At 52.1% G+C, this 22,522-nt stretch overlaps 1 protein-coding gene across 2 annotated transcripts in view; it reads right to left on the bottom strand.

The window, feature by feature from the left end:
- Window positions 1-22,522, bottom strand: part of RAP1GAP2 (RAP1 GTPase activating protein 2) — a 191,076-nt gene that overhangs the window by 63,107 nt on the left and 105,447 nt on the right. The window lies entirely within an intron of this gene.

The following is a 22,522-nucleotide window of genomic DNA, read 5'->3' as shown; positions in this document are numbered from 1 at the left end:
TTTTCTAACCGCTTTGCCAACACAGCCCTTCCATCTCCTGATACGAAGTCTCCCTTAGAATTCTCACACAGAAAAGCAATCCAAGCAGCGGCGCTCGGCCAGGCAGCTGCGGGCCCGAGCCCGGCTCTGCCGTCTCTGCCGTCTCTGCCGTCTCTGCCGTCTCTGCCGTCTCTGCCGTCTCTGCCGTCTCTGCCGTCTCTGCCGCCTCCGCCTGCCTGCGGCCGGTGCCTGCAGCCTGTGAAGCGAAGCCTGGAGGCCACTGAACGGCAGCCTCCGGCGGCCTGCATGAGTTACTTAAAAAAAACCTCCAACTACTTACGTCCCAATCTTTCACCTGCTTTGGTGCTGCCATGTAAACTCCAGGTAGGACAAAAAGGAGAAGAGGGAAGTGGAATGAGGGGGTGAGGGGCTGAAAGCTCCGCCCTAACAAAACACACACGGGGGTCCCTCCATTCCGTGAAGACAGCCACACTTTCTTGTCTGAACACCGCTGCCCACATCTGGGCCCTCGCAAGCCATGAGTTAATGAGCCCAGAACAGACAGTCCCCAGATAGACAGGAAAGAATAGAGTAGTGACAAGGAGGCCCAAGTATGTCCTTGTCACTTCTTCTTGCAGAGGTAGGGCCTCCCAACGCTCTCCCTTCCCCTGCAGGCACCAGTGGCCAGAACTACCTAGGGCCCCGCTGCCCTGAGATCCTCAGAAGAAAACCTCCATGGGAGGGACCCTTGTGGAGTTACCTGGGGAGACGTAGCCCTGTTGCAGGCTCCAGATGACCTCGCTGAGGCCGAAGCTGACCTGCCAGAGGCAGAGTCTGTGACCCACCTGCAGTTCAGGTACCAGGGTCTGGAAACCCCACGTGTGAATGTACAGAATTGAGGACAATCTTGGGGCACCCACATCAAGTACCCTTGGCCAGAAGCAGCCACCAAACACCCAGCTCCCAAACCGACCCTTCCCACTTGCTCTGTTCTGTCCTTACCAACTCGCCTCCAACAGACCAAGAGTACTAGGCATAAGAAACGTATACAAATCAATAAGGCTAGAAAGATGAGTGGGAAGAAGACAAGAGTGTAGAAACAGTCAACACTTTAAATACACAGACCTCTTACCCAGCAATCCCTCCTCTAGGAATCTGTACTATAAACACAGTTACACTTGTACTCAAAGACAGATACAATAATGTTCTTTGCAGCATTGTCTGTAACAGTAAAAAATAGAAACAACTGAATCATCAATCTATAGGAAACGGGTTAAAGTAGCTACATTCATAGCATCAAATACAAATACCATGAATAACTATGTGTCAATAAATAAAATAACTTAAATGAATTGGACAACTCCCAGCAATACACAAATTACCAAAACTGACTCAGGAAGAAATAGAAAATCTAAAAAGATGTACAAAAAATAAAGAGATTGAGTTGGTCATCAAAAAACTACACACAAACAAAAGCCCAGATCCTGATGGTTTCAGTTGTGAATTCTACCATTTAAAGAAGAGTTAAGACTAATTCCTCAAAAACGTTTCCAAAAATAGAAGAGGGAACACCTCTCAACTTATTCTATGAGGCTAGTATTACTCTAACACAAAAACCAAAACCATGACAAGAAAAGAAACCTACAGACCAATATAGCTTATAAATAGAGATGCAAAAACTGTCAACAAAATGCTATCAAACTGAATTCAGCAATATATAAAAAGAATTATACATCATGACCAGGTGGGATTTATCCCGGTAATGCAAGGTTGGTTTAACATCCAAAAATCAATTAATGTAACATACCACATGAATAGAATAAAAAATAAAAACCACATTATCATCTCAAGAGACAGAGAGAAAGAATTTAACAAAATCAAAAACCCTTTCTTGATTAAAGAAGGAACACTTGAACTAGGAATGGAAGGGAAGTTCCTCAACATGATAAAATACACCTACAAAAAAAAAAAAAAAATCCCATAGCTAATCTCATACTTAATAATGAAAAGCTGGATGTTTTGTCCATAAGATAAGGAATAAGACAAGGACATCCACTCTAATTTAACATTGCACAGGATGTTCTCACCAGAACAATTAGGCAAGAAAACTCTATGAAAAGCATCCAAATTGAAAAGGAAGAGGTGAAACTATCTCTATTTACAGATGAGATGATCTTGCATATAGAAAATCCTAATGAATTCACTTAAAAAAAAATGTTTTAGGACTAACATAATAAATGAGTTCTGCAAGGTTGCATGATATAATAATCAATTGTATTCCTCCACACTATTAATGAACAATCCAAAAGTAAAATTAAGAAACCAATGACAATTACAATAGCATCAAAGAGAATAAAACACATAGGTGTAAATTCAACAAAAGTGTAAAATGTATACTCTGAAAAGTACAAAACATTGATGAAAAAAATTAAAGAGGTTCTAAATGAATTCTCACAATTAGAAGAGCCAGTAGGTACTCTCCAAATGGTCTACAGAGTCTATGCAATCTCTGTCACCATCCAAGCTAGACTAGACCCTCTCTAGAGATTGAAAAGCTGATCCTAAAGTTGGCATGGAAATTCATGGGGCCCAGAACAGCCAACCATTCTTGAAAAAGAACAAAGTTGGAGGACTCCCACTTCCCAATCTAAAAACCTACTACAAAGCACAAATAATCAAGATAGTGTGATACTGACACAAGAATAGACATATAGATCAATGGAATAGAATTTTGAGTCCAGAAATAAATCCATACATTTATGGTAACTGATTTTTAACAGCGGTGTCAAGACTATTCAATGAGGTCCTTTCAATAAACTGTGCTTGGAAAACAGGATAGCCACAAACACCATACACAAAAATGGAGTGAAAATATAAGAGCTAAAACAATAAAGCTCTTTGAAGAAAACAAGAGTAAATCTTTGTGACCTTGGGTTTGGCAATGAATTCTTAAATATGACACCCAAAGCATAACAACAATGAAAACAATACATTAGATTTCACCAAAATTAAAAATGTCTGCACATCAATGAACACTATTAAGAAAGTGAAAAGACAACCCACAGAATAGAAGAAAATATCTGCAAATCATATATCTGATAAGGGACTTATATCTAGAATATATAAAGAATTCTTACAATTCAATAATAAAAGGATACCTCTATTTAAAAATGAGCAAAAGGCCCTGGCCGGTTTTGCTCAGTGGTTAGAGTGTAGGCCCACAGACTAAAGGGTTGAAGGTTCGATTCCCAGTCAAGGGCATGTACCTGAGTTGTAGGTTTGATCCCTGGCCCTGGTTGGGATTGTGTGGGAGGCAATCAATCGATGTGTGTCTCTCACATTGATGTTTCTCTCTCTCTCTCTCTCTTCTCCTCCCTCCCTTCCACTCTATCTGAAAATCAGTGGGAAAATGTCCTTGGGTGAGGATTTACAAAAAAGTAAAAGTTAAAAGGAGCAAAGGATTTGAATAGACATTTCTCCCAAGAAGATATACAAATAGACAACAAGTACATGCAAAGATGCTCAACATCATTAGTCACTGAAATGTAAATCAAAATCACAATGAGAGAACTTTACACCCACTGGAATGGCTATAACCAAAAAAACAATCACAAGTGTTGACAAAAACATAAAGAAATTGTACTGTTGGTGGGAATGTAAAATGGTACAGCCACACCCTGGCCAGTTTGGCTCAGCGGTTAAAGCGTCGGCCTGCGGTCCGGAGAGACCCGGGTTCAGTTCCCGCTAAGGGCACGTACTTCGGTTGCAGTTTGTCCCCGGCCCTGGTTGGTCGTGCAGGTGGCAGCCACTCGATGTGTCCCTTCACATCGATGTTTCTCTCTCTCTCTCCCTTCCTCTCTCTCCTTCCCACTCTATCTGTACAAAAAATGGAAAAATATCCTCGGGTGAGGATAAAAAAATAAAATAAAATAAAATGGTACAGCCACTATGGAAAACAGTTCGGAGTTCCTCAAAAAGTTACACAAAGATTTAACATTTGACCTAGCAATTCCACTCCTAGGCATATTCTCCAAGAGAAATAAAAACATATGTCTACACACAAACTTGTACACCAATGTTCACAGCAGCAATATTCATAATATCCAAAGAGTGGAAACCCAAACATCCATCAACTCATGATTAAACAATTATGGCATATCCATACAATGGAATAGTATTTGGCCATAAAAAATAATGAAGTACTGGTTTTGTAAGGGGAACAGAAAAAATGTACAAAGAACATGAACAATTTGCTCAAGGAGAAAGATAAGATGACCAATAAACACAAGGAACATGCCCAACCTTCCTTGTTATTAAAGAAATCAATATAACATCTTTCATCTATCAGATTGGCCAAGATTAAAATGAAAACCCAGCCTTGGATGAGTTGCTTAGTGGTTAGAGCATCAACCTTTGGACAGAAGCGTCTTGAGTTTGATTCCAGTCAAGGGCATGTACCTTGGTTGTAGTTTGGTCCCCAGTCCCGGTTGGGGTTGTGTGGGAGGCAACCGATCAATGTGTCTCTGTCTCTCTCCCTCCCTCCCACTCTATCTGAACATAAATGGAAAAATATCCTTAGGTGAGGATAAAAAAATAAAAATAAATTAAAAAAAAAACAAAACAGAGTTGACAATGGAGTTAAGGACACAGGGACAACAGGTACATGCACACCTGGTACAACCTTTCTGAAGGGCAATTTAGTACTGTGTGCCCAAAGTCTTTAAAGTGGTCACATATTTTGGTCCAATGACCCCACTCTAGGGAATGAACTCTAAAGCAATATTTGAGCAACTACACAAGGATATGTACACCAGGATATTTGTCACAGCGTTGTTTAGAGGCAAAAAGTACAAACAGCCAAAGTATCTACCAGTGAGGGAAAGAGTAAATACCGCATGGGAGTCTGCTCATACAGTAAATACTATGAGAGATCTGTGCTAATTCTGCTAGCACAAATGTTTACAATGTGTGGCAAAGTGAAAAAAATACAGTTTAGAGCATGATCCCATTTTTTTCAATTAAATGTAAAAAACGTATTCAGATATAAATATATAGATCTAAAGATCTATATGTGTGTGTGTGTGTGTATAGAGAGAGAGAGGGGGGTGGAGAATAGATAATAGAGATAGAGATATCTGCATGTGAATACACACATCACCCATCCAGAGAAATGGCTACATACCAAAATGACTTACAGGTTAAGGATAAATTTTTCCATTTTGCTTTTCAATACCTTTCAAATTTTCTACAACAGTTACAAATTATTTTGCAATTTATCAACACTTTTTAAGACTTCAACACATAAACAGAGGCTATGGCGTTCCCTTTTCTTGCTTCCCCCAACTCCTATAGGCTTTTCCTTCACCTTCGTGACAGGGTGTGTTCAGGGACATGAGGACAGCCTCTGGTACCTGAAGAAAGTCCCTGCATTCAGGCCAATTCATGTCCAGGTCTGACCTTGGCTTGGTGTATTATAGACTGAGAGGCTCTCCTGAATCACCCCCTAATCCACTCACTCTGGTATCCATGCAAACCGGCAATCAAAAAATATTTCAGGTGTGTTCTCAGACAATGCCCTTGTCTTGATTAATCAGTTAACCTAATCCAATAAGCCTCTGCAAAGCACGGACTGGCCACTGGATGTACCAGGCAAGGGCCTCATTTCTGGGTACTTGATCTTCATTGAGACAAAGTGCCCAGGGTTATTTTACAGATGGCCAGTGCCACAGTGGTCCGGAGGCATAAAGCACTCTGGCTGGGAGGTCAAGTGTATTAGTTCTCTATTGCTGGGTAACAGATGACTCTGAAACTTAGTGACTCAAAACAATCTGTGTGGCTCAGGACTTCAGAAGGGACTCCACTGTGTGGCTCCAGCTGAGGGTGTCTAAGGTGGCTGCAATAAGGATGTCGGCTGGGCTGCATCCTAGAAGGCTTGACGGGGCTGAGACATCTGCTTCCATGATGACTCACGCACATGGCCGTTGGCGGGAGGCCTCAGTCCCTCACCACATGGCCCTTCCCACAGGCCACTTGAGTGTCCTCAAAACAGGGCGACTGACTCCCCATAGAACAAGCATCCGAGAGAAAAAGCATGGAGGATACCTTTTATGACCTAGTCTCTGAAATCATACACCATCACTTACTTGCACTTTATCCTATTCATTAGACGTCCCACAACCAGCCCACGTTCAGGGGAAGGGGAATTCGTTTCCTTCTCTTGAGGAGAGAAGTATCAAAGAATTCTTTTTTTTTTCTTCATTTTATTGACTTGAGTATACAGATGTAAGTTATCAATATGAATAACATAATAACAGCATTTAGAGGATAATTGGATTAGTTGTTTGTTTTAGGGTACTTTTTTAAACTTTCTTTGTTGTTGCTGAACTATTACAGATGTTGCCATTTTCCCCTCCTTTGCCCACCTCCACCCCCTCTCCTCAGGTATCACCTCACCGTCCTCTGTGTCCATGGGTTATGCGTGTATGTTCTTTGGCTAATCCCTTCACCTTCTTTCATCCAGTCCCCCCACAGCCCTGACAGCTGTCAATCTGTTTCATGTATCCACGCCTCTGCTTCTATTTTGTCTGACAGCTTATTTTGTTCCTTAGATTCCACATATAAGTGAGATCATATGGTATTTGTCTTTCTCTGACTGGCTTATTTCACTTAGCATAGTAATCTTCATGGACATATTTTAAACCCACCACATCAAGAAAAGCTCCTTGCAAAAGGTCGAATCCCAGGCAGACCCTGACGAACAAACAGATCATTTGACAGAGAGATGGAGAGGGCACTGCAGGCAGAGGTGACTGGGTGGACCCAGGTGGGAAGGTGGAGAATCATGATATGCATTCGATGCACCTGGTTCAACCTGGCTGGACTGAGGCCTCTGGGTCAATACCCTGAAGATCAGACTGGAAAGGGCTGGGGTCGAGGCCTGAGAGAAGGCCAGAAATTCAGGCTGAATCTGGAAGGCAGTGAAGAGCTACCGAGATCTGGGTTCGGCAGATACAGGATGCGGTAGAGTCCAGCAGTCTAAGCCAGGTCTGGGAGTGGCCACCTGCTACTGCCCAGATGTGTGACGGGAGGCATGTTACTCCATCAATCCCCTCACCTGGAAACGGAACCCCTCCCTTTCAGGGCTCCAGTGAGGACGAAGTGAGAACATGGACAAATGCCCCACCAGGGCCTGGTCCCCAACAAGCGCTCAGTAAATAGCAGCTCCAGAAGGAACTGATGGAAAGCTCGAACACTTGGCTTTTCTTGACTTCATTGGTTTTCCCAGAAATGATGTGCTTCAATCACTGTTAAAAATGGGTCTATGGCGCGGCCGGTGTGGCTCAGTGGACTGAGCCCAGTCCCATGGACTGAGAGGTCCCGGTTTGATTCCCGGTCAGGGCACATGCCTGGATTGCAGGCTCGATCCCCAGTCGGGGGCGTGCAGGAGGCGGCAGCAGATGTATCTTACTCACATTGATGTTTCTATCTCCTTCTCCCTCTAAAAAAGTCAGTAAATCAGATACACAATGGAGTACTATGCAGCTGTAAGAAAGAAAGATCTCTTATCCTTTAAGATGACATGGAAGGACCTAGAAAGTATTATCCTAAGCAAAACAAGCCAAACAGAGAAAGACAAGTATCATATGATCTCACTTATTTGTGGAATATAATGAACATAACAGTCTGAGGAATGGGGTAGTCCCAGAGACTGGAAGTGGGGTGCAGACTGACAATCCCCAGAAGAGGGGGTGGGGGAGAGATAAACCACAGGACTTATATGCATGTATGCATGAACAATGGACATGGACAACAAAGGTGGGGACAGGGTGGGGAGGGAGAGGGGAATCAGTGGGGGAAAAAAAGGAGAAACATCTGTAACAAAAATAAATAAATTAATTAAAATAATAAAAAATAAAATTCAGTTAAAAAAAAAATATGTGTCTGTGTTTCCTGAGGAAGATGCTCCAGGGCCTCGGGCCGGCACAGCTGATGAGATGAAAGGGCTGGGACCCCACCTCAGCCCTGAGTGACGCACTGGGCGACAATTCCCGCGGGGACAGTGCTCGGGAGCAGGAATCGGCCAGTGGCAACTTGACCTCAGCTGGGCTGGCCCTGCTTCTCGGTGACTGGCTGGACTTTCCAACGGGACGGGTCCAGCCCTGGCCAAGAGCGCGTCTCCTTTTCCACCCAGAAGCAGGGTGACTCAGGCCAGCCTGGAACAGTGGCTCAGGCCACCCGGACCCACCCTTGTCCACGCCCCCTGGAATCCTGCGCACAGTCAAGGGCACACAGCAGGCACTCGACAAATGCTCACTGACTCACTGGCATCGCCCCACAGGACCTTTCGAACAGCGTGAAGCCCGGCCTGGGGCACCCTTCGGAAGGGGATCCCCCTCCATCAGGAAGCCAGGCACCGGGTTGTCATCAAGAAATGTAATCCGGACTCCTCATCAATAGCAGCATCCACTCAGCTAATTTATTATTAGCAACAGCTGTTGCCACTCAAATCAGAACCATGGCCAGCATTTCCCCACGGGCTCGGCTTGAGCAGCCAGTCAAGGAGGCTGTGAAATAATCACAGAGAGCTAGCGCTCAGCCAAGGAAATTACAGGCTGGGCCCCAGGGTGCGCTTGGTTCAGTCCCTGTCCTCACTGCCCAAAATAGAAACCCGGTGTTCCCTTGGAAGGGCAGAGCGGGTCCCTGGGGGAGACTGCTGGAGGAGGTCCGAGGTAGCAGTGAACGAGGCCCCTCTTGAGAAAGCTCCCCGATGCCCCTCCTTGCTCCCTGCCCAGGTGGCGCAGAAGCAGAAGCAATGGCACGTTCCCGTGCTGGAGAGCCACCCGTGTCCTTCCCTCTGGTCCACAGCAGCTCTGCGCACGGACATGGCCTTCCCCTGCAGACGGCAGCCACCTGTTCTCTCCTCCTTGTTGCACCCCAGCTCAGGAGGCCCCCACCAGCACACTCCTCAATACCCGCTCCTCCTCTCTGACCCTAGTGGGAGAAGTGACACCCACTGCCACCCAGCCACTGTCCACTGGGTTTCTGCTGGGCATCCTGCCCTGGCTCTGGACTCCTCTCCTCGCCCCCGGAGGCAGGGGTGTGTGTGTGTGTGAGCAGCCTCCCTGCACCCCCTTCCCAAGAGGTGCCACACCCACTGCTCACAGCACAGCTGTCGGAGCACCTGCCCTCGGAGCAGGGCTGACCGCGCGACGCATGGGGCTGTGCTGGGATATCGGCAGCCGATGCGCAGAGCCTGGCGCGGCACCCGGCACAGACCAGGCTCGTGCACAGTAGCCACGGCCTTCCATCCCCACCCGCCTGAGCCCAGGACACACACGAGGGGCAAAGGCATGTCGACAGCAACGAGAAACCCTAAAGCAGACGAGGAGGGAGGACAAGGTGTCTTCCACCCCACAGGGGTCCCAGGAAATGAAGACAGGGGCCGTGCAGCGCTGGGGGGAGGAGGGAAATGGGGGTCAGAGCAAGTTTCTCGTCCCCACGGAGAAGAAAGACATCACACCAAAAACAAATTTCTGGGGAGTTTTATAAAGAGACTTTTAGAAAGTTGGGGGAGCTGGAAACCCACAACACGTACCCCGGTGGGAGCCACATCCGGTAGGTCTCCGGCTGTGTAACCGCGGTGCCCGCCGCACCCCCGGGCTCTGCTGAGGGCCAGCTGGTCACTGGTCTGGCTGCCAAGGCTTTCGGAGGACACCGGGCTGTCCCCCACAAGAAGGCAAAGAATGCAGTTCACTAGAAAGCAAGGGCCTCGAGGGCAGGGCTCTTCACTTCATTTGCTGCTCGATCCCTGGGCCTAGAACTAACTACCTGGTACGTAGTAGATGCTCGAGAAACGTCTGCTTAATGAATGACCGGATACTCTGCCCCGCAAGATGAGGATGAAGTTCCTGGTGGAGGCTGAGTCCTGGGTCTGGGAGTCAGGGCTGGACAGGCCGGGGTCCTGCTAGTAACCCATCTGTTCTCTGGCAACAGACTGCATCCGGCACCCTGGACAGCCAACCCCACCCCAGTGGGTGCTCCAGTGACGAGTTGTATTCAGACGCGGGTCCTGTTCCAACCAAGCCTCCCTCCCCTCTCGCCTTCCTACCTCAGGCTCCTCTTTCCCTTCTTTGGCCTCTGGTCCCACACTGAGGGCAGCTCCTGTGCCACCAAGGCCTTTGGAGGCTTCAGCAACATGAAGGCCGGCGGGAGCCTGAGGCCGTCTGTTCCCTATGGCAACGGTAATGCGGCAGAATCACCTGGGGTGCTTGTTAACACACAGGTTCCGGGGATACCCGTCCTCCTGGTCCAGGGACCACACCTTGAGAACCACTGACCTGCAGAATTCACTGGGTTTGATGGCAGGTGTTCTGTAAAGTCCACCTCAACAACAACGGGCGGGGGAGCGAAACAAGGGTGACCTGAAGGGCACAGGCCCTTCCAAAGGGGGCAGCTGCCGCTTACTGGCGGCCAGGCCACTGGCAGAAATACGAGCGCGACGTTACAGAGTTTTCCGCTTTTGAAGATAAGCCAGAAATCCAAACGTGAATGTGAACTCTCCCGATCCTTATACATGGATAACCAGTGCAAAATTGCAAAGATCTCTCCGTGGACCCAGCAAAAGATACCCACAAGCCCAATCAGCCCATAAGACACAAGTTCCAAGCTCAACTCTTTCCAGTAGGGAGCCATTGAATGTTTCTGAGCTAGAAAACGGGACGATCGAAGCAGAAGCCTCAAGGTATCTGCTGGGTGCCTGTGATGTGCCGGACACTGGGCACTGAATCAGGCACTTCACAAAGGCCACCCCCCTAAGCCTCACAAGAGCCCAGTGAGGGGGATTAGACAGGGGCAGGGTCTGAGTAGTTAAGCAACTTGCCCAAAGTAAACACAGTAAAGGCAGAAGCCAGACTCAAGTCCAGGTCTATCTGAGTCTGTCAACTCCACACTTCACATGCATGTCTGACAGGCGTCTCCGATTCAACAAAGCCCAACAGAACGCTCCCTAACTTTTTCCCTCTAACACCTTCCTTCACCCCAGCCCGTCTCCCCATCCTCCACCCATCCTGATGCTCAGGACAAAACCCCAAGGGTCATCATTGATGTCATCTTCATTCCCCACATCCAACCCACCTGCAAGTCTACTGTCAAAACACATCCCAAGTCTGCCCTGGTCGGGTGGCTCAGTTGGTTGGAGCGTTGTCACATACACCAAAAGGCTGCAGGTTTGATTCCTGGTCAGGTGACATGCCTAGGTTGCAGGTTCGATCCCTGGTTGGGGCATGTATGGGAGGCAACTAGTCGATGTTTCTCTGTCCCATTGATGTTTCTCTCTCATTTCCTCTCTCTCTTTAAGAATTGGTGAAACATACCCTCCGGTGAGGAGATATATACATATTCCAAGTCTGAGCATTTCTCAGAGGCATCCCTGCCCCCACCACCTCTCACTGTCCCTCCTGGCCTCCAGGCCAGCCTCTCCCCAAACCAACTAACCATACAACAGCCACGTGGTCTTTCCGAAAGGTAAATCAGGTGACGTCGGTGCCCGGATTAAGACCCTCCAGGGTACACTCCACACCCCTGCCAGGTCCAGAGGGCTCAGGCCATTTCTGTTTGGTAACAGGGACACCAGGCTCCCCCCTGTCCTGGAGCCAGTGGTGACACAGCCTGAGACTGGGGGACTCCTTGGCCCAACCCCCAAATAAGTGCCCTGTCACCCCGACGCGCACCCCTGACCTGCCTGCCTCAGCTCCCAGAGAAAGCGGGACAGAGGCCGAGCAGGGAAGGAAGGAAAGGACGCGGCCCATCCCCGGCTGAGCAGGCAGGGCCGTGAACGAGGAAGAGCCAGCAGTGCCGACCTGGCCACCAGCCCGGGACCCGTGGCCACCAGGAGGGACACAAAGGGCCTGGAAGAGCTGGAGCAAGGGAGCCACAGAGCCTCCTGGCACAATCCTGCTCGGCAGAAAAGTACGCTGACACTGCAGGCCAGCGGGAACATCACACACACCACCCCCGGCGTCACACTCAGCACACGGCTCTGGGGCTCCGAGACAGGACCCAGAGTCCCCTGCCACGGCCATGCCGACACCGCACATCCAGGCAGAGGGAGGTGGCCGGCCCCACGGGGCTGGCCTGACCAGCTCCAAGTGTTTGCAGCCAGGCGGACGGCCAGAGTCCCTCCCTCTCTCCCCTGGCACCTACATCTAGCTGTGGGTCCCCTGGGGCCCTGGCACAGCACCAAGGAGCCTTGTCAGAGGAGAGCAGAGGTGAGCCCTGCCCAGCCCCACGCCAGGACCCCCACCTCAGATCTCCAGGCCAGGGAGAGGTCCTTGCCCCTGACTCTGGGCCATGGCCTCCCACGTCCCCCTCCACACACAGTCCTCTCTGTACCTGAGGTCTGTTCCTCCTTCCCGAGTGCCAGGCAGCTTCCGTGCCCCATGACACGCCAACAGCCACCAGGAGCTCCCTGCCCGGGCCGCCCCCACCCACCCACTCCAGGCCGGGGGACCCGGACCTGCACTCCACAGCCTGGGACACTCACCAAGAGGTTCTTTAAGAAATCCATCATCTTCCACCAGCACCTGTGCCCTGCGAGGCAGGGGGCCTGCGTGTCTGCCTGAGCACCACTGTAGGTGTGGCTGCTACCACCCCAGCTGCTGCTGCTGACGTTGAACAACTTCCTTAAGATCAAACAAGGAACTGCAGGATTTGGGTGTCCGCCCGGAGCTGCTATGCCACATTGACTAGCCCTGACCTTTGACCCCTCCTTGGCCAATGTTGTTTTTCTGGGGAGCCTGGGGCTGGTGGAGTCACCACACGGTGTATGTTACAAGGCAAGAGGTCCCGCCATGGGAAGAGGCGCCATGCCAGCAGGTGGTAAGAGGAGACCATCTGGGGGCCGAGGAGAGTCGGGGTGCAGAAAGCACGCCTGCCCTTCCAGCCCTGTCCTGGATGAGCTCCAACTCTGCTGGCCCGAGGTGCGGGGTGGGGGTGGACAGGGCACAGGAGACCGATGGCAGTACAGGGTCTGAAGGAGACCTACTATCTCACGCGTTGTGGGACTCAAGGCAGGGCCCATGTGCTCGGGGCCTCGATCTTCCCATCTGTCAATTGGGAAGCCCTATGTGGAAAGAGAATAAAAACAAAGTACTGAAAGGAAGAAAGCCGGGCATTCACGTGGACCTCATGCAGCCTGAAACATCCTCCTCGGAGGTTTGCAGAAACGGCTAAACGAATACGAAGTGGCCGCTTTGCGGGCAAAGCCTGGGAGAGGAACAGGGGCACAGCCATAGTGAGCTGTTTCTTCCACAAACAGCCTGGGTTTTGTTTTGTAATCAGTGCATTGTATTACTTTGATTTTTTTTTTAAATGCTTTTTTAATGTTCTTTTAAAAAGAGAGCAGTCCTCATGCCCTGTGGACAATAAAAATTAAAAAGAAATCAAGTGAATGGCTTGGGGAGCCTCCGAGAGCATCTCGGGTCTGGGACCGGGCGCTGGAGAGCGGGGCTGTTAACAGGAGCACGAGAGTGGACAGTGCGGGGCCAGGCCTGGAGCTCAGCCCAGGGCCCACCTGGGCCTCAGTCTCTTTCCAGCACTAATGAACATGTCACACGCTCTCGGTCCTGTCCCAGCTTTGGGAGGAAAGCAATACACCCGACTTGGAAGGGAAAAAAAGGATTTTTAAATTCCTCTAAGAAAGGCAGCACGGTATGGAAGAAACAGCCCTGACTTAGTGTGTGGCAAACAGGGTTTTAAGTCGTGGTTCTGCTGCTCACCAGCTATCACCAGCTGCAGGCTGGTTTCCACACCTGTAAACGGCAGATCTGACCCACTTTGCAAGGTGGCTGTAGATAGGCTGTGGTTACACAGTGTGTCCAGTGGAGGGCGAGACACAAATACCCCCAGCAAATGGCAACTGTGATGATGGTCACTGCCCCCTCCCGCCTCTGCTCCGTGCTCGCTCTTCACAACCTGGCCCCCCAGACAGTGGGAAAAGCACCCCACCACCTGCTCAGCCCCACCCAGGAAGCCCATCTTCCTCCACTTTCCCTCCTCTGGCCCAGCCCGCCACACAGCTCATGTCTTCACAGCACGGCCCCATCCTGCTCCTGCCTGAGCTCCAGAAGCCTCAGCAGCATCCACAGGAACACAGAGAGGCACGGAAATGTCCCCAGGTGCTGGCGCAGGGCACAGCTCAATTAAGTCAGGGAAGGCCTTGGCATGGGTCCATCCCTGGAGGCTTGAAGTGACCGTGGAGGTCAGGAGGAGAGGGGGAAGGAGAGGACAGAGTTCTAGGATGTGACCTGGGCCATCTCCCACATAGAGCCAGGAGCTGGAGGGACGGCTACAGAGAAGGCCAGCAATGTCCCTTCCGACTTCCAACAGAAACGACCACATGAGGAAAGGGATGCAGTCAAGGGGTAGGCAGGGGCCCAGCTGGGCTCTCCTGAATGGGCCTTCTCTCAGGATAAGGCTCCTGCGTCCTCATAATTCTTGATCCCTCCCACATCTGCTTCTGGCTCACAGGGCTCAGAGCCAGTGAGTCATTTAGCAGAGACCCCTATCCCCTGCCACGCCCACTCCTGCAGCCCGCCCCCCAGGACACGCCATATCCATACCTGGGCAACCCCCTGGGCCACGGCACCCCAGGGCCCAGGAGGCCGAGTGGTCCATGCCCCTGCCACTGTGCAGGAATGCATTCCCAGACAGCGAACTAACTTACTGATCCCCTCTGGGCCAGGCACTGGCTTGGGGCTAGGGACCCAAAAAAGATCAGTCTCAGTCCCTCTTCTGCTACCCACTCCCCTTTATTCAGTTGACTCCTGTAAGCCTCAGCTTAGAGATCACCTCCTCTAGGAAGCCTTCCAGGCCTCCACCCCTGCCCCAGGTTGTACTTCCACAGCATCCTGCACATGCCCTATCAAACCATTTATCTCTTGGTGTTGTCGTTTCTTGTTTGTCTGTTTCCCCCACGTCATCGGTTAACCTCAGCTCCTGGCACACACACAGGTGCTGAATAAGTACTTGCCGAATGAATAACTGAACAAGGAACTGACTTCCATCCAGTGACTAAGACAGAGGACCAAACAATGACAACCCAATAAAGGAGGAGCAGTAATGGGGGTAAGCCCACACCTGCGGGACCCACGGAGGAGCGGGGCAACGGCTGGGCTGCAAAGGAAGACTTTCCAGAAAAGGGTTACTCCCCCCGTTTTGCAGATAAGGCTACAGAGGGTACAAGAAAATCGAGTCCCACAGAGAAGGACACAGAGCGGTCAGGTCAGTATGCAGGCCCAGGGTTCACTCCCAGTACCTCTCGCTGACTCTACGCAGATCCAGTTGGGAAGGAGGTGGGGGATGAAGCTCGGCGAGAGAAGCGAATAGACCCGCTTGAGGTCACGCAGACTGTTAGTAGCCGAGCCAAGTGTTCTGGGTAGAAAAGAGGATGATTTGGAGAGAATGGAGAGGGAGAGGGGGAAATGGTAGGGAGAGGTGTGTGTTTGCCTGTGTGCACCTCAGAGGCAAGGACAGTCGGGCGAGGAGGTCGCAGCCCTGCAGGGTCACCAGCAGCAGTGGTAGCAGGACCACACACTGGCGACCTCCCGGGGGTGGGCAGGGAGGGCCCAAGCCAGGGAGAGTGAGGCCCGAGGACAGCCAAGCACAAAGAAGGAATGAGGGCCAGGGAGACAAACGGCCATTCTGGTGAGGCAAGACTGCCCACTTTCCACTGGCTGTGGAGATGGGGGGGCGGGGGGAGGTCTGAACACATGTCCTTTCTGTCAAATGAGCCCCCTGTGCCTCTGAACAAGACGCCTCCGCCTGCACCAGAAAACCCACCATTAAAAATGCCCAATGGCAATAATTTGATTATAAAATCCCCTGGCCAAAGAGAGTCTCAGAATCAGCTGGGTTTCCCTCCTCACCTATAATTTTTCAGGAGCAGTAAAAGGAGCACCAGACTGGGCATCAGACACACAGGCATCCAAATCCCAGGCTGACACCGGCCGCCGTGTGGCCTGGGCCCCGTTCTCTTCACTTGTTAAGTTACAATAACGATGCCTCCCCTTCCCAGGTGCTTCCGAAAATGCAGTGAGATGACCAACGGGAATGCACCTAACTCCAGGCAGCAGTGGGTCAGCAAAGGCCTGCCGACCCCACCGAACTGCAGAATTGTATGATGCGAGTGACACTGATGGAGCTCCCACCATACGTGCCAGGCCCTTGACTAGGCACCTTACATGTGTCCTCTTAGCTATCCCGCAGGACCACTCATGGGACCAGCACCACTGTCACCCCCGCACTCCAGTTGTGGAAACCGAGGCTGAGCATTAAAGAACTAGGTCAACAGGCAGCATCAATGATGCAAACTGTCAGCCTCCAGGGTCCACGTGTTAAACAACCGGACTAACGGGAACTGGGCCGGTAATTCAATCAGCTGGCTGATACACAGGAAGCAGGATGCTCGGGGTCCAAATCCCACCCGTCCTCCCTAAAGTCCTTCTGAACACCCTTCAGGCAGAATTCCCGTGGTACCGGACTAGGTCTGGGGACACAACCTATTCTGTGATAGGTCCGTGGCGGGGGCTGTCTGATCTTTCCTCTAGACTGAAAACTCCTGGCCGGCAGAAGGTATGTCTCCACACAGCTAGCTGTACACACACCGAATTCCATCAAATCTAAAATGACGTCCATTGTGAGATACACTCTATATCAGGTACCACGAACAAAACAGAAACACCGCCCGTGACAGACTACGGCATGCTATTACTAGCGAAATGCTATTACTGGAGAAATTACCTGACTTCAGAGATGTTAAATGAGAGGGGGAACGTGTCTCACAAGCCAAGAAAAATAGTGGTAGACACTCAGTAATTATCCGTACTCAGTAATTATTTCCTGGGGTAGTAGAAAGAACGCTGAACTTGACATCACAAGCCTCCAGTTTGCGTCCTACCCGCTGCCTCCGTGGAGTACTGCATTTATCTAAGACTCAATTTTCTCATCTGTAAAGTGGGCAAAATAATTCTCCTCCACCAGGCTGGCTGCGAGAGCCGGAAGACTTCAAGAAAGTGTTTTATAAACTGTGAAGCACTGTGCCAGCCTAAAGCACAGGCAGGAGGAAGGTGAGAGTGGACAGTGGACACCATCAGTCTTCTGAGCGAGGCCAGGAGTCCCTGTTGGTGTGTGTAAGGGGCGCTGTAAGAATGTGGGGGCAATCCGGCTCCACTTTGCAGAAAACAACTGGGGTTCCTACTCCCAAGTTGTTCCGACTGGGAACAAGAGCGTGACACTTGCCCCTAGCCCGGCACTGGTTAAGGGATCGTGGCGTCTACACCATAGAAGCTCTCCAAGCCAGGCCTTGGGGTGCCAGTTGGCAGAGCTCCTGGATCTGATCCCAACTGTGGCTTGAAACTTCCCGTCTTCCCAACACATGGTCTCAGGTGATTTGACACAAGCCTCACAGGCCTGCAGCAGAGCGAGCTGTAGGTTCAGGCACTCAGGACAGGCAGCAGTCTGCACAAAGGCTTGGGGGCCGGAGAGGGAGGAGGGGGTCAGGCTGGCTTTAGTCTCCCCCGTGGCCGTACGTATGGCCCAGGCAAGAAGCCCAGATCCCCTCGCCTGTGTCTGTCCTGAGGACTAGGAAGTAAAGCGACCGTGAGGCAGAGAGGCTAACAGCAAACTTTAGCCGCCAGAAAATCTCTGCTTCCCTATCAGCCTCTCCTCCCTGTGCTCCTAACCGGCGCTGGCAGGCAGTGTCTGGCTGGCTGAGCATCAGAGGTGTGGCTCCTTCCTTCTGTCACTCGGGTGGTCTGTTCCCCAGGCAAGGTTCCCGCACAAACCAGGGCGCTGTCCAACTTAACCTCTCTGGTTACATGTCCTTCCCCTCCCCTCATCCTGCCCACTTTCCTGAGGGCTTCTGCAGCGGAACCTGCAGCCATGCCCAGCAGCCTGGACGCTGGGTTTGCAGCTGGGGCAGCAGCAGCCTCCTGAGTCCTGCCGCCACCTCTGCACCTCTCCCTGTACCAAGTCGGTTTCAGGACGGACACTGTGGACTCTGGTACCAATTGGGCTCCTCCCCCCGCCCTCGCTTTGACTTGTGCCTGGGAGAGAAGAGAGGCTGAGAAAGCTCCTTCGGAGAGAACCCATCACAGAGGGCAACCTGTGCCCTCTCCAGCAGACCTTGCCCCTGTCTTTGTCTCAGAAGCTGTGCCCTGCCCAGCCGTCCCCCCAGCTCCCCCGCCCATGGGAGGAGTGTCACCGCTCCCCTGGCAGAGTCTAGCATCGGCTCAGGGAACCAGGAACATACCCAGCTACCACTCGACAGGATGTCCTCATCCTGCCAGTCCCTTGGCTGTAACCGGAGCTCGGTTCGCTCATCTCCAAAATAAAGAAACACGCCGTTTTCACACTACTTCTGAAGTAGGAGGCGCCACCCACCACGGCGCATACCATGCCTTCTTGAAGGGCCTCTCCTACCTCTGTGCCTCAGTTTCCATACTCATTATAGGGTACGCAGGAGGCTGCTCTCCCTTCCCTTCCATTGGGGTGAGCTGTCAGCCCAGAGAGAACCCTGGGTACCCGATGACCAGCCGCAGGCTGCTGGCTGCCAGCACTTGGCGGCTCCAGCACCCTCCTGCCTAGATGTTCCCAGCTGCACAACCTCTGCTCTAGGGTGAAGAAGAAAAACAAAGCTCCCTGCCCCCCATGCCCACATCAGCGCTGTCAGTAAGTGGCAAAAGCAAGGGTTAGAGATGATCTAAACCAGAATTTCAAGTATCTGGGCTCTTCCTGTTAACACCCCTCCACCCCGGACAATAGATTGCTGGGATTTCGCTGCAGCCAGTCCCTTGCTTACCACAGAGCAGGTTCTCATCCAACACACTGGACGGAGAACTGATTCCGTCCATTAATACATGTTTTTGTGCCGCAGGGCTTGGCTGAGCACAGGGAAAAAGAAGTCATGGGAAACTGGTAACTTTGGGGGCTCGTGCTCCTGGTGGCCCTGAGAGATGCCACCCCAGCTCTGCTCTGGCAGCCCCTAAAAGACCCCAACCTGTCGCTCCCCCGAGGGAGATGGCAGGAGGGAGGCTGTGGGGCGGTTCATTTCAGGCTAGCCTGCAGGGAGGGAACGTCTGCAAATTGCATGTTCTTCGCCTTCCCCATCTTCTAATTAATGATTACCTAAATAAATGCTTTGGTCCCGAATGATTCTAACAGTCAGTCCCCGAGCTCCAACAGCCTAATTATACACATGCGGGGACTTGGACGCTGAACAGCTCTCTTCCCCATAAACCATGTGTCAAATAACACGATTGCCCCGCCCCTTTTTGCCAGGTGGGGCTAATGAATGGGGTGCTGGAGCAAATGCAGGCCCTGACAAGGTTTGGGATAGGGCCCTTGGGCTGCTCATCCCAGGCCCACCTGCTCAGGCTGCAGATGCATTCACACCAACGGAGTCCTGCAGCGGCCACCCCCAAACAACCAAAATGCACGGATGGTACAATGGAGAGCTCCCCAAACATTCATACTCACCCCCCACACACAATAAAGACTCAGGAAAACAGGCACACCTAGGCTTCAGGGGAGTTTATGGGCCCCCAAGAACCAGCTGCGCACACCCTCCTATCGATAGTCATCACTTTTGGCCACTTGCAATTTGCCTGCCCAGTGGTCCCCTCCTCGGGAGAGGCAAAGGAGGCACACAGGCCCTGGCCAGTTTGACTCAACGGTTAGAGTATCAGCCTGAAAACCAAAGAGTCCCAGGTTCAATTCCGGCCAAGGGCACGTACCTCGGTTGCGGTTCGTCCCCGGCCCCAGTTGGGATCGTGCAGGTGGCCACCAATCGATGTGTCTCTTTCACATGGATGTTTCTCTCTCTCTCTTCCCCCCACCCCCCCACCACTCTGTCTGAAGACAAATGTGAAAAAATACCTTCGGGTGAGGATTAAAATAATAATAAAAAATAAAAAAGGAGGCACACAGCGGGAAGGCACACACAGCCTCTTTCCCACAGTCCACTTCCTTTTCCGCCAAAAGAGCTCTGTGCACCCAGTGAATGTGTTCGAGGCCGTGCTGGCGCCGGCTCCGAGGGTGGTGCCATAGCCTGGGCAGGACTGGAGCCGCAGATGAGCCCGCCGTGCTGGGGATGTGCGGCCAAGCAGCAGAAGCGCTCATTCCGACTGAGGAGGCTGTGCAGCCCCCACGCAGGCCTGGTCTCCCTGAGGAGGTCTCCAGGGGCACCTGAGTGGTGAGGTTAGCAGTGGACACGGGTGGGGCCCCAGCTCCTGGCAACCTGACTGACTTAGCAAGCAGCTTGTGGGCTTGTCACTGCTCCCTAGAGCCCACCGCTGACCAGCTGGTACTGACGGTATCAGCCACAAGGGGGCCTGGTGAGCCACACGGAAGGTGCAGACCCACAGCTGGGGTTCCACGCCATCGCTGCAGTGTGGATCAAGGCAGCCCAGACAGGTGACTGCAAAGCCGATCTGGCTAAAGAGAGCTCTGGCTCCTTACAGTCCCGGACACACTCCCAGGACCCTTCCAGCTCCCCAGAGAGCAGGCGATAGGCCCTGACCCCAGGGCACAGCCCCTTCTTCGCTAAATTGGGAGTTCCTTCGGCCACACGGCTGTCCAAAGGGAAAGGTAACCTGGAGCCCTGGGCGTGACCAGTCTGAAAGGGCCATCGGGGAGTGACGTCATCACCCTGCTCTCTCAGGCCCACAGGACAGGACATGTCTCCCGGAGGAGGAAGGTGCATCCTGATTGTGACCGAGCCCCTGAGGCTCGGGCTGGGCACCCACTCGCACAACCATCCTCTCCCAGAACCATCAGGATCTAGTCTGCCCTGGCAAACAGCGTGCCCGGACTGTGAAAGGAGCCCACTGCCTTTGCAAGGCCAGGCAGTCATGGGGTCCTAGCCTCAACCTTGCACTTCAGAGACCCTACCGCCAGCCGCAGAGGACGGAGTATCAGTCTTCCTACACTTAGCCACTCTGGCCAGCTCTGCGGAATTCTGCACACCTGAGCTCCAGTCTTCCTGCCTCCATCGGCCGATCCATCCGGCCCCACCGCTCCCCTAAAATGCTCTTTTCAAAGTCACCAGAGACCTCCAAGTTGCCAAATCCAAAAAGAACTTTGCCCTCGTCTTCATCTCTCAGCGCCGCTCCCTCCTTGCGGGGTTCCCGCCTCTGGGTTCCACAGCAGCCCTGCTCAGAGGCTGTTCCTCCTCGGAGGGCCTCCCCTCCTCTCTGTCCCCGAGGCTGCCCACCCACCCTCTGGATGTAGTACCATTTCTGTGCCGGTTCCCCACATGAACATCTCCGACCGCGACCTCCCTTGGACCTGCACATCAGCATTTCCAGACGCGTATTTGATCTTTGCACTTCACCATCTCAGGAGTTTCTCAAACTCGTTGTGTCCAAAACAGAGCCCCTGATCTTCCTCCCCAGATCCCACCCACTGCTCAAGTCCCCTCTGGGAGGACTAGACATCTAGACCCCTCCCTTTCCCTCCCTTCCCACGTCTGGTCCGTCAGTATACCTGCTGTCTCGGCTCCCTCAATACAACTTGAATTCTGTCCATCTCCACCACCAACCTCCCAGGCCCAAGTCCCCTCCACTCTGTGTCCAGACTAGAGCAGCGGCCTCCAACCTGGCCTCCCTCCTTCCATTTTGGCTGATCTATGATCCATTCTCCGCACGGCAGCCAGACGGAAATCATGTCACTTTGCTGATGAAGATCTAAACCGCTCCCAAGTCCCACGGGCCTGGCACGCTCCGCCTCTCTGCCACCTTCCCTCGTTCCCCTAGTCCAGCCACTGGCCTCCTTCTGTTCCTCGAAAGTGCAGACTCTGCCCTGCCTTGGTGCCTGTGCGCTTGGTACTCTGACATCCAGACACACCCCCCGCTCTTCACACAGCCATTCCTTCTCCTCCTTCAGGGCTCAGCCTAAAAGTCACCTCCTCCAGGGCCTTCCTTGAGCCCCCGTGGAAAGCCATTTCTCCCTCCCACAGCGGCTGATATTCTCAAATAGTGCCCTTGAAGAGAGGACCACCCACACACCACGTCCGTGTCTTTCTTTCCGAGTGCGGACCAGAAGCTGCCGTTGTTGATGACTCTTCTATCTAGGGCCTGCCTCCCTCACCGGCAGGTAAGCTCCATGGCGGCAGGAGCGGGTCTGCCATGCTCAGGGCTGGATCCCCAGGCCCTGAAGCACTCCTAGTCCATGGCAGGCATCCAAACATCTGTGCAAAGTGAATGAAAGGATTTCACTGACATGTCCATGGGCACAGTGTTCTCGTGCAGGAGAGCAAGCGGTCCACACTTCTACTGGAGGAGTTTAGGGGAGGAGTTTAGGGCAGGTGGCATCCTAGCTATGCCTCTGAGTGAGGAGATTTGGAAAGAAGGGAGGCTGCAGGGTCGGGGAGAAGAATAAGCCCGAGCACCAGACGGGAAGCAAGCACACAGCACCTGCAGGGAGGAGCGTCAACCCCACTGGCCGCAGATCCCACATTACTGTCAAAGGGCCCCAGCCGGAGTGAGGT

The sequence above is a fragment of the Molossus molossus genome, unplaced genomic scaffold, assembly GCF_014108415.1.
Source record: "Molossus molossus isolate mMolMol1 unplaced genomic scaffold, mMolMol1.p scaffold_m16_p_19, whole genome shotgun sequence".
In the NCBI taxonomy this organism is placed as follows: Eukaryota; Metazoa; Chordata; class Mammalia; order Chiroptera; family Molossidae; genus Molossus; species Molossus molossus.
The sequence above is the reverse complement of the archived record's forward strand: the minus strand, read 5'-3'. Positions and strand labels throughout refer to the sequence as shown.